Consider the following 13,311-nt stretch of genomic DNA (forward strand, 5'->3'; position numbering starts at 1 on the left):
CTACAGTTTTCCCTTTGCCTCTCTTGGGTTCGGCAGCACAAGGATGACTTCCTGGCAGTGGCAGTGAGGTGACTTCCCAGGGGTGTCAGAGACCTTTTTTTCTGGTATTCCCTTTTCACAGTGGATGCTTACACATTGATGGTTAATAGGAGGGTCCCATAGGCAGGAAGAATGTAAAAGGGTTGCTATGGAGTTCTTGTATCCTCCCCTTCTTCCCTTCAGATAGCCAGGTCTGGGGACAGACTCCTGAGCTGGATGCAGAATTGCCTGCAGGTGCCAAGGAGCACTGCGTCCTGAATCGTCGGTGACGCTTTAACTAATGACTTTACCCTGACCTCCCCTCTTGTTCTCCAGGTACTCATGACTACACTCTGCTTGGGATATTTTAATGCATGGGTCACTAAGCGTGCCTCATAGTAGAGGAAATGAATTTCCCAACTGTTCTACGTGGGCAATGCTTGGGGAGCTGCAGAAGATGCTGAGTCCTGTGGTGCATTAAGAAGAAACCACTCACTGTTCACTGCCTCCCAGGGAACATTCCAGGGCCTCTAGGGTTGCCCTGGTCCCTCAGGATCTCCGCGCTTATCTCCCAATCTGCCCTCCTGAGGGTCCCACCTCTGGCTTTACTGTCATACCCCAGCCCCACCCTTCAACACCCCAGTGGCTGACAGTCTCTCTTCTGATGTTATCATCTGCAGGAAATCAAAACACCATGTGTGTGAACATAAAATTCTGTCATTTATTTGTACTACAGACTTCAGGAAAGGGGAAAAAAAATCACAGCTCTCTTTTCATTAAAAAAAAAAATTGGCACAATGTTTAAGCATTTGCGACCTTAAATCAGCCTGTTATTAACAGCCAGGAAATGCCTGACCCAAAGGTCCTCACTGCTATTATAAACTGTGAAAATTATAAAAATGGAAATAAAAAATAAAGTAATTACCTCTTCATGTGTTAAAAAGTTAAGTTGAATGGCCCGTTGCCATGGAGATGATTTCCTGTTTACTGTGCTGGTCTTCCCCAACAGTTAAAGACCAGTCACCCAGCCAATGGGAAAACAGCATTTAACTTCCCATGTTCCATTAACATTTGTCATAGTGACTCAGTACAGCCTATAATTTACCAGTCAGTAAAATTCAGTAAATTGTATTTTCAGATATATTAGTGGTTTTTAATTTTTGTTCATTGTATGAAATTACCATCATAGCCAAAAGCACTACTTTATATTTCAAGAAGTGGGGGCAATCCCTATATTTAAAATATCTTCGTTACCCCTTTTAAAATGCTGATGATTTTTTCTGCTTCTGCAGAAGGATTCCCACAATTAGACTTTCTTGTCTCCTCATTGCTTTTAAGGCTGCATTGTTACCAAGAGCAATGCGAATGATAATATTCACATTAGCAATAGCCAAAACCCAAGCTTCCATTATATATCAGTTCTTTGGGCTTTTTATCTGAAAGATCTCAGGATTCTAAAATAAACCACTTAGTGCAGGATAATAAATAAAATTATTTGAAAATCAAATAATTATTTGCCTGAATATAAACTATTCAGAAAAAAAATTGCATCTATGCTAAACATGTACAAACTTTTGGTCTGGGCATTATTCCCTACACAATACAGTATAGCAACTATTCAAATGACATTTACATTGTTAGATTTCATAAGCAATCTAGAGAAGATTTATAGTCATAATAGAGAAGATTTATAGTCACAGTGGGATCGTGTAAGTTTTATGCAAATACTATGACATTTTATTTGAGTGACTTGAGCATCCATGGATTTTGGTATCTGCAGGTGGCCCTTGATAACCTGTAATTAATGGGGCCCAGTGCTGTGGTGCAGTGGGTTAAGCTGCTGCTTGCAAGGCTGACATCTCATATCAGAGTGCCAATTCAAGTCCCAACTGCTTTGCTTCCAATCCAGCTTCCTGCTAATGCACCTGGGAAGGCAAAAGATGACCCAAGTGCTTAGCCCCTGCCATCCACATGGGAGACCAGGATGGAGTTTCTGGCTCCTGGCTTCAGAGTGAACCAGACCTGGATATTGCAACCATTTTGGTAGTAAACCAGCAGATGGAAGTTCTGTCTGTCACTCTGCTTTCAAATAAATAAATGTGTATTTTTCATGCAATTAATGCTTTGATTATTTGAGACAAAATTCCAGCACATTGCATGCCCCATCCCAGATCCCAGGCTGTCTCTGACCCATTCTTTCACCCATGATTTGAACCTATATGATTGAGTGTGTTCAGCACCACGTTATTGCACAGGGATAGCCATAGGGGTAGGGGGTGGCAGGGGAGGGGACAGGGGAGAGAGGTTGGGAGAACAGGGGTGGGTGGAGGATGATGAGAAAACAGGGTGGGTAAACTGGACACTGTGCTCCCCCAGAGGCACAGACAGATTCAGGAGGTAGAAGGCAGAGAGGTGAATTGTGCTCCCAGAACTGTGTTTTGAAGGCAACTATACAACTCCAACACTTCGAAACTTTTGGTCAAACTGCTTCAAGCTACTTTCCTCTCAGCTAAATGTTCAATTGAAAGTATACAATTCTCTTTTCTTTTTAACTACACATTTTATATTTCCTTGGTGCCTGGAAGTTTTAAAGTCAACACATTTGTTCTTCAAGAGACTTGGTTACTCACATCTGCAATTCCATCTTCTAGGAGTCATTAGATCTCTTATAAAACCTAACAATATGGACAGTTGGCATAGAGGCTAAGATGTACCTTTGCATGTGCACGTCCTCAGTCAGGGTGCCTGGGTTTGAGAACCAGTTCCACTTTCAATTCTAGCTTCCTGTTGATGAGCACCCTTGGAGGCAGCAAGTGACTGCTCAAGTACTTGGTTTTTGTCACCCACATGGGAGACCCAGATTGAACTCCTGGTTCCTGGTTTTGGCCTGGCCCAGCCCCAGCTTTTGTGGGCTTTTGGGGGAGTGAACCAGTAGATGGGAGATGTTTCTTTGTCTATTCTTTATCTACCTCTCAACTAAGTTTAAATAGATTTTTTTAAAAAAATAAAATTGTTGGCCGGTGCCATGGCTCAATAGGCTAATCCTCCACCTGCAGCACCGGCACACCAGGTTCTAGTCCCGGTCAGGGCGCAGGATTCTGTCCCAGTTGCCCCTCTTCCAGGCCAGCTCTCTGCTGTGGCCCAGGAGTGCAGTGGAGGATGGCCCAAGTCCTTGAGCCCTGCACCCCATGGGAGACCAGGAGAAGCACCTGGCTCCTGCCTTCAGATCAGCGTGATGTGCTGACTGCAGGGCGCTGGCAGCGGCGGCCATTGGAGGGTGAACCAATGGCAAAAGAAGACCTTTCTCTCTGTCTCTCTCTCTCACTGTCCACTCTGCCTGTCAAAAAAATAAAAATAAATGAATAAAATTGTAAAGTGTGATTTTTAAAGTTCCTCCATCCTGGGAACTCACACATGATGGAGGTCCTAGAGTTGTGTGCTTCTTCAGCTCTTATTTCTGAGATAATAATGCCTTGAGGGCAGCAATCCTTTTTCATTGACTCTGTATCTCTCAAGATGACTACCATGTGATCATGGGTATTGTAGAAACTAGATATTGTTGAATAAAGAACTATTTATGATCCAAACAAGATGAAGGAGTATATTTTACATGCTAACCTTCACTTCCCTTTATTCTCTTTGCATTAAAGCCTCCTTAGCACTTGTGAACAAACCTGTAGTATGTGATTTTGCAAGGTGAATGGAGGATGGAAGATGGATACAAAAGAGGAGTGTGATATCATATTGATAGGTCTGGATGATTGTCTGAAAACCCCTAAATGAGCTAAAATGAGGTTACCCTTGCTTTGCAAGGAATAGCATAGTATACAGGTAGAAATGAATGCTATTGAATAGAGCTACTCACTCATTTGTGGTGCAATGACCTTTGTCATACATTTTGAAACTTACATGTTCAAATGCAGGATATCCCTTTTAGCATTTGGTGGCCACATATGTATTTGAAGCACGGATATTTCTATAAGTTTTCCCTTAGAACTAAAGCTGAAAGATACTACATAGTCCTGTTGTTATTTTCTGGAATGAAACCCAAATCATTATCAAATGCCAATCCTACCTGACCTAATATGAAAGAAAATTTATGATTTTATCATGATTACTAATTGTAGAATAAAAGAATTCCCCACATTTGGTTGGCAGGTGGAGAAACCTTCATTTCCTCACTTTTCTTTCTTTCTTTTTCTTTTTCTTTCTTTTTTTTTTTTTTTGACAGAGTGGATAGCGATAGAGAGAGACAAAGAGAAAGGTCTTCCTTTTTGCCGCTGGTTCACCCTCCAATGGCCGCTGCGGCCGGCGCATCTTGCTGAGCCGAAGCCAGGAGCCAGGTGCTTCTCCTGGTCTCCCATGCGGGTGCAGGGCCCAAGGACTTGTGCCATCCTCCACTGCCTTCCTGGACCATAGCAGAGAGCTGGGCTGGAAGAGGGGCAACCGGGATAGAATCCGGCGCCCCAACCGGGACTAGAACCCGGTGTGCCAGCGCCGCAAGGTGGAGGATTAGCCTGTTAAGCCACGGCGCTGGCCCATTTCCTCACTTTTCAAAGATTAGAGGGGAGAGGTAGAAAGAAGGAGAGTGTGTTGGGATGGCCTTAGCCATGCCTTTGAGGTCAGAGGTGGGTAGACACCTTGCCATGGAAATTGCAGACTAGAGGGTAAAGAAGCATGGTCAGGTGGCACAGGAGCCCAGAGCATTGATATAATCAGTTCCTACCACCTTCAACATCTAAGGAATGTCCCCCATTGATGCCCCAGGAATTAGAATTATGAACCACTCTTTTATTCATTACACAGTTGCTTTCATTGCTACTTGTTTTGATTCTTGGCCTTAGCCTTGAACAAAACTTTTGGAAAGCTTCCGTTTTAACAGCTTATATTATTTATCTGTCTTCAGCAAGTTACATAAAAAGTATTGAAAAGTAGTGAGACAGAAGCTGGAAGGTTTCCATTGTGTTGCTCCAAAAACAGGAGGTGACGCACAAATACTTTTCTGTCTGACACACACGAAGCAGTGATAGGTGATGTTAACAGAAAGGTCAGGTGTGTCTGTCTCTAAAGAAGCAGAGCATGCAAGCAGTTGTATTTCATAAGTATTTCATGAGCCTCTAAATTATCAAACATTTTGATTCTAGAAAAAACTGATCAAGACTTGTGTGAGATTTTTTGATTTGACATTAATCATCTGTTCTGATTCAAATAAAATCAATGGGGCAACTGTGGGATGCAATGAAAATGCTAAGTGTTGAGTTTAATCCGACATATAGGCCTTTTAATGGTGCAGTTTTCGACAGGCTTATTAGGCATGTGGTTTGTGAGTGAGGATAGGTGGCTGTGGGGATGTGACATTAGCTACTGTCATGGCAAAATGAGCACTTGGGTGATATGGCTGCTTTGGAGGCAGTACCAAGAGAAATGAAGGCTGCAACTCATAGAGCTGGGAGGATTTCATGGGGAGCAAGTTATCTTTGTCCTCTTAGTCATTGTCACCATCATCATCATCAAAACCTTAGTGACATGGAACTTCGACCCCAGTAAAGAAAACTATGGAAAAAGGTCTTTGAGTTTGACAGTGTGAGCAGTTCTTCCACTCCCTCACACCCCCAAGTACCTCTCTTAGCAAAAAGCCAAGCCTGCATCAGCCAAGAGTAATTCAATGGGGACTATAAATACACACAATGTCACACTTCTTTTAAAGAACCAAAAGGTAGCAGGTGGTATTAATTCTATTAATATGTTTTATTTAAGCCAATATATTAAAGTATTATCATTCTAGCCAATAACTAATATTTAAAGCTCAAGATACCCTTTTCTTTCATCCTTAGCCTTTGTGAACCAGTGGTAGAGTATTTTGCATATAAAGCACATCCCAGTGGGGGTTAGCCACAGCTCTAATGCCCCATAACTCCATGTGGCTGGTGGCCACACATCAGCAATACAGCTGTACTTGCTCCAAGTGCCATTCTCATGGGAAAAACAGGACATTGTCTTTGGGAGCTCCACCAGCTTTTTCATACTTGTGGCTGCTTCTCTGAGTTCTCCCCTGACCCACTTGTCCCCCCACCTCCACCAGCTGCAAGGGCTGTGAGCCGAGCACCGCCTTTCTCATCCGCACCTCCAGAGGGCAGCTCTGAAAGGAGTCCCAGTGAGCCCTCTAGTGACTGCTGTCAGAATGCACCGAGCTTCACAAAAACAACCCTTGGGGAAACTGAAAACAAAATCCTACTGCAGTACCTTTGTAGGAGCACTGCGGGAGTCACAGCGCCAAGCCATTCTTCCCAGCCATAGCCTGTAGCAGGACACAGGTCCGTGAACTTGTTCCCTGGGCAGCTGTGCTCCAGGGAGCTCCCTTCAGAGTTACTGCAATAGAGCTCATCACCCTTTCAGGGCTTGGCAGAATTCAGCTGTCCAGGAAGCTCCTAAGCAGCTTGCCACAGCCCTTAAAGCATAACCTTGCCTGAATCCATTTCACCCCATTCCCCTGCCTATGGAGCCCTGGCTTTGGGCTGGTTCTCATCTCTCCTCCCAGAGCTCATGGCAGTGGCTTAACCCCAGGACAGGAGCAGACTTGCCCCCCCTCCCCCCGACATTGATTGGTTGAGATGCCAAGATTAACCCAACCAGTGCAAGGATTTCCCTGGACCAACAGACGTTTGAAGAGAGCTCTGGAAGAGACAGTCGTTCACTCTTCCTCTGGATTTGGTGGCGTGTGTACATGAAGTCTGACAGGGCTATGGCCACTGCTGCTACTAAGAGGGAAGCTGTGGGGGAATGAAGCCCACACGAAGATGCAGAGAAACAGAGCTGGAACCTGGAATTAAAGTGACTCTGAAGTCTGCCCTTCTGCATTTCCTGAAACACAGTCAACAAACCTCCTATTGTTTATACCATCTATGCAGTTGTCCATGACCTGTAGTGGGACCCTCCCTAACTGAAACAGGCATCGACCCAAACTGGATTCCAGAAACTTCCTTCAGACTCTACAGATAGCTGATCAGCACACAGAACTTCTTGGACCACCCCTCTAAATTATGTATATGTATACATACTTAGCTGGGGGGGGGGCTAATATCCTAAATATATATATTAAAGATTTATTTATTTACTTGAAAGTCAGAATTACAGAGGCAGAGAGAGAGAGAGAGATCTTCTATCAGCTGGTTCACTCCCAAAGTGGCCTCTATGGCCAGGGCTAAGTCAGGCTGAAACCTGGAGCAAGGAGCTTCATTTGAGCCTTCATGTGGGTGCAGGGGCCCAAGCACTTTTTGGGCCATCCTCTGCTGCTTTCCCAGGCATATTAACAGGGAACTGGATCAGAAGTGGAGCAGCCAGGACTGGAACTGATCCCATTTGGGATATCAGTGCTGGCCCCCTAAATATATTTTATACATGTTTAGCTGGATAGTCAAACTGAACAATCTGTAAAAGGTGGAAAAGAGTATCTATTTACTTCTCCTAGGGTGGAACACAGATTTCATGGTATATTTAATTAGAAATACTCTAAAAAATTGAGAGACCCAAACCACGCTACATATTGAGATTTCTATTAGAAAGAGTGGGAAATAGCAACATTGAAATAATGAGTCTCTGGTCCCTTGGCACAGGTGATCTGCTCAATTTTGTTCTGAAAATGATGGCTTCACTTGGATCCAGCAGAAAAATGATGTGACAAATCCACATTTACTGCCCAATAGGCCAACAACCTAACCCTGTTATAGGGATCCAAGCTCCCCTCCTCCTCCCCCTGCCTACTGGTTCACAATCTCATGCCAGTAATGAGAACTGAGGACAGGTGGCTCAGCCCAGGCTCAGCTCTGTGACCTGGAAAGCAGTGATTGGCCCTGACCTTGTGACAATGGTTTTCTCTGTTGGACTTTGACCTAACAAATTTGGATCCACTGCAGCTCCGTTCATTTCTGACTGTTTCTCTTTTTACCTGTCCAATGATCTACAGGGTTCAAGCTCTTGCATTTTGTAGGAATGCCTAAACCATCCAAAGTTAGTCACGGCCAGTCTGCACAACCTCACGGTTCTCCATCTGTGACTGATCTTTTTATATCACTTATTTCAGAGAAGGCTCTCATCTTTGCCAATATTGCCTCCCTTTGAAATTTCTATTTAGCCAAATCTGTAGCCTTTGGCAAATTTCTTGTTCGGCACCTTGTGGAAGACAGACAATATATCTTAAAAGAAATAAGTCTGGGGCTCTAGACCACATTGCCTTTGAATTCTGGCTCTGCCACATAATAGCACAGTGATCTGGGGAACATTAACAGTTTCCTTACCTAACCTCTAGGGACAGTATGTCTCAGACTATATGACTCAAAGTCTTTGATGCAGCTACAGCATTTCAAACACTAAGTACATTCAATATTCAAACATAATCTATCACATAATGAGCACTCAACAAATGTGGTTGCTATGAAAACTGTGTCATAAAGAATTTAAAACATTGCTTCTCATATCATCAAATGTCAATAACTGTTAGCTGTTATTTTATGGTTATCATCGCTAGCATAAGTATTTCATTTCTCTCAACCATCTTTACCCAGGGTTGATGGGGAACCTAGAATGGGGAAAGAACAGATTTGTGATCACATGGATCTGGGTTAAAGTATTCTTTCTATCACTTACATGTGTGTGATCTTTCTTGAGTCATTCATATACTCTGATTACCAGTTCATTCATGAAGAGAATGGGGCTGAAGAAACTAACTTGAACAGCACTGGTGATGACGAGTAATGCTGGTGGTAAAGCAAAGGGCTGGAGTCAGATGTTCAGAATTGTAACCATCATTACACTCTTCCTGGTGAGAACTTCTAATAAAAATATTTTGTAGGGAGATGTCACTTGCTGACTTCATAAATACAAATGTGCTTCAAAAATTCATGGAGAAATGGAATTAAAATGTAGTTTATTTTGGTATATTTTTTCATAAGCATATTATGAAAAATGCATGTATTACAATTTTTTGCACTGAACTAAGCTCACATTTTTAATTCCACTTTTTGATGTTTCCTCACAATTTACATTCTCAACTAATTTTATGTATAGATGTCAGCACTGATTAGTAACACATTAATGGTGACAGCTACACCAGTATCAAGTTTGCAGAACTTTGATTGTTATAAAGGAACATTTCTTGTTGTTGTTTATTTTACTTTGGATGCAAAATTTCAGTTGAAAACCTCTGTTTTCAAAAAGAAAAATAAGTAATGTACCCTTGTGACAATTAGCTGAACATGTGCAATATCGATGGTTATGACAGGCTGAAGATAGGGTCCATCAGAACAAATTGACTTAATTTGTTGATTAGTCACAGTTTCCCCAGTCATAGTTACCATTTGGTTATTATGGACAAATCACCACCACTGCCACCAAACACACACACACACACACACGCACACAGGCACACACACGCATGTGCACACACACACGTTGAGTGTAATACGATTCTTTGATTTGTACGCTGGAATCAACTCTCTTTGGCAGATTCAATTTTCGCACTCACAGTGTTCACACAGGTTTCAGCACTGGCACCTGTCACAAGTCCCTTTAGTGAAAGGATGAAGTGATCTGCTGCACTTGTCCTCTTTGAACAAGAACTCAGGAGGCACTGTAGAGAAAAAGTGGAAATTTAGAGATCCAGTGGACTTAAAAGTGTCAAAATTATTCTATACTACATTTCAAAGTACTTCTTATTTTCAAATCTTGTGAATTCATTGCAAAGCTATGCATATTATAAAACAATTCATGTTACTAAAAATTTTTCCCAAGTAGCTACAGATAGGAGCAATACCGGAATAGCAAATACAAAGAGAACCAAAAATGCACCCTCATCTTTAGAGAATAAATGCCAATGTTGCATTGAATAGAGCAAATACCTTAATATATTCAAAAAGCATTGGAAGGAAGGGGCTTCATCATTTTTTTCTTAAAGATTTTTTAAGAGGTCCTCATTTTATGAGCACTTAATCACGTAAGACAAGAATAGAAGAGAAATGTTCTGCTTTCCTGGAACAATCTGTAAATTGACAGTGAGGGATAAGCTGACCCAGTGGTATTTGGGGCTAGACAAATGTTCCAATTGTTTTCTTTCCAATGTTTGGGTTTTTCTAAACCAAAAACACGTTTTGCCCTTAGCTCTTTCCCCCTGGATGTTAGCAAATCATGTATATTTGGAGGGAAATTGAATCCATATGTGTCTAATCTACTTACACTTAAATCATTAACATGTTGTTTTGCAAGATTATTTGGGAGACGAAGAAATTTTTCAAGCATCTTCAGAACTCCTGTGGTCACACAGTACAAGTCTTCACTTTATAAAGCAGTCACTTTTGCCCATAGGTTCATTAGCCTGGCCTTATTTGAAATTTACCAGAAAAATTCCTAATGCCATTGTAATTTTAGTGGTTGATACGACATGATTCCCCAGTTTCAAGAAAGGAAGTTTATAAATACGTTTTTTTTTTAAAAAAAAAAAAAAGAAAGAAAGAAAAGGGAAGACTCCAAACTTCGCTATGTCTCACTTACTATTGTGTTGAGATAATAGTAAATAAATTAAGATTGAAAATATATCTTGGAGAGTTGGAAGCTTGAGCAAGACCTAAAATATTGCTTGGAATTATTAGAATACTTCCGGGCACGAAGAAAAAGAAGTGATGAGTTACACACCTGAAGGGCTGGTCCTCACAGGTTCTAATAATAGTTCTAAAAATCATGTCAGGGGGAAGGCAATGTAGGTGAGTTGTTAGACCACATTAGTGGGGTTTCAAACAAAGCCAATGTGGGAACAAATAACAATCTTTGAGTTAGACACCATCACTGAAGGACTTGCCAAAGCTTCCTTTTGGAACCTCTGCTGAATGAAAACTATAGGAATCCATGACCTTGACCATTTCAAGGCAAAAGAAAGTATCAGGAGCAAGCTCATATTTTTAATATTCCAATTAAATTGTATCTTTATCAAGAATAAATCCAGTAACAACCCCAAGACACCACAGTAGAAAAATTTAAATGAACTTTTTGCCCCAGAAAATTTTATCTAAGCTGTTTTAAACTACCCCAAGTTTAATTACAAAAAAAAAAAAAAAGAAGTATAAAGGGAGTTTTGTCTTCTAATGAATGCTGACAACCCAGCAGGATGTCCCACAAGCTCTCTCTTTGTGAACACATGCTGCGGATCTGGACAGGACATTCACATAGAGCAGAACTGCAGAGAGCCTGGCTGAGAGCCAGACTGATGAGAAAATACTGGGCAAAATCTGGAATGAGCTCTGGTTTTCACACAGCTGCCTTTTTCTGATTATCAGCGAGACATGCACGACATGCAGGCCTGAATGCAAATGAGTGAGCGGTAGATAAGAAGTTAATATACCCAAACACACCCAAACACACACACACACACAGCGCTGTTGTGCTGTCATTTCCTGACGACATCAGAAACTACCTGTCAATTCATTGCCTCCTGGAACAAAATGCCAATGTGTGCAAGTAACACCTCAGCTCTCCTGAGCAGACTCCAGAGGTGGAGAGGCAGGCAGGCTGTAACAGCTTTCGGGTAATGATCACATGCCAGGCTTGGACTCTCCAACTTCATAAACAACTAGCTCTCAAAATAACCTCGTGTGGGAGACAAAACTAACACACATTGAGTGTCTTCTCCATAGAGGACTTGACATAGATTAATTAAGTCATTGAATCCATCCAAAGAGCCTGGGTTGATGTTGGGAACTTATCTTTTTAATTTCTAAAGTATTGACAAGAATTTCATATTAAACATGTCAAATATTCTACAACTTTTCAATGGTTACATGGTATTTTACTGAATGAATGTATTATAATTTATTCAATAATATCTTATTGTTGAACATTTATGACATTTGTAATATTTTGCTATTACAGATAATGCAACAATAAACTACCTACCCTTATTTAAACAAACACTTATTTAAAGTGTTTGTTCACTCAATAGTAATTTTATGAGACTTTAATTACCAGAAACAAATTTCTGATATATTTTAAAGAATTTTGATTCATACAAATTATTTCTTGGCAAATGGAATTACTTATATTCCTGTACACAGGATATACATTTTCTTACAAGACTATGACCTTTTTGGGTTTGTACTATACTCATTTCCTTATTGTATCACAGTATTATTCTTTGTTACAAAAGTTTGCTAGTTTGTAATCTTTGTCTTTTTTTATTATAACGACCAGAAATATGGCCTAATTCATTGATTCTCTTTGTTTTTATATCACAAAAATTATCTTATATTTACCAATTATAATATTTTTGATTCCTTGTGTTACCCGTTTTTACTTTTACCTCTAAAATTACTGTTTAACTTTTAAAAAGGATTCTTAATAAATGAGTGGATCTTGAAAAAAATTCTCATGTAATAATGGAAATATTTGATGTTAGCATTATGTTAGCACTGTTTTGATTATATCCTATAGGTTTTGATGTGGGATGTTTTTATTTTTAAATAAGCTATAATTATAGTTTGACTCCACTTGGAGCTGATCATGAGGCAAGGGAGTAATATTAATGTCTAAGCAGCCAGAAAGTTTGGTTTTATTACTAATTTCTCTCATGGCTTCTTTCAATCCACTCTGTAATCACAGGCCTAATTCACCACTAACCATAATGTTCAACAAGTGAAAATTAAGAGACTATAGTTTCACAGGAGAATAAACAAAGGCTCAAAACAACAATCACATCACGAAATATCTGTATCTTTCCTATATATATATTTGTTGTAATCTATCTTAACTGCCACATAACAAAGAAAATATTTGATTTTGTCATTTTGGGACTGGAATAATCATTTACAGTTGTATATGTTTTGTTGCAAAAAAAAGATTTTATTCTTTTTTATGGTTGAACAGTATTTTGTATATATAAAATACTATATATATATATATATATAAAACATATATATATATATGACCCACATTTTCTTTGTCCAGTCATCAATTGATGGATATCTGTGTTGATTCCATATCTTAGCTATTCTGAGTTGACCTATAATGAATATGGGGGTACAAATAACTTTTGCATATGCTGATTTCATTATGGTTGAGTAAATTCCCAGGAGTGGGCTAGCTGGATCATATGGAAGATGCATTTTCAGATTTCTGAGGAATCTCTGTACTCTCTTCCATAATGGTTGGACTAGTTTATATTCCCAAGAACAGTGTATTAGAGCACCATTTTCCCCCACATTCTTGCCAGCCTGTATTGTTTTTTGATTTTTGCATGACAGTCATTCTAACTGG

The sequence above is a fragment of the Lepus europaeus genome, chromosome 6 (assembly GCF_033115175.1).
Source record: "Lepus europaeus isolate LE1 chromosome 6, mLepTim1.pri, whole genome shotgun sequence".
Classification (NCBI taxonomy): domain Eukaryota; kingdom Metazoa; phylum Chordata; class Mammalia; order Lagomorpha; family Leporidae; genus Lepus; species Lepus europaeus.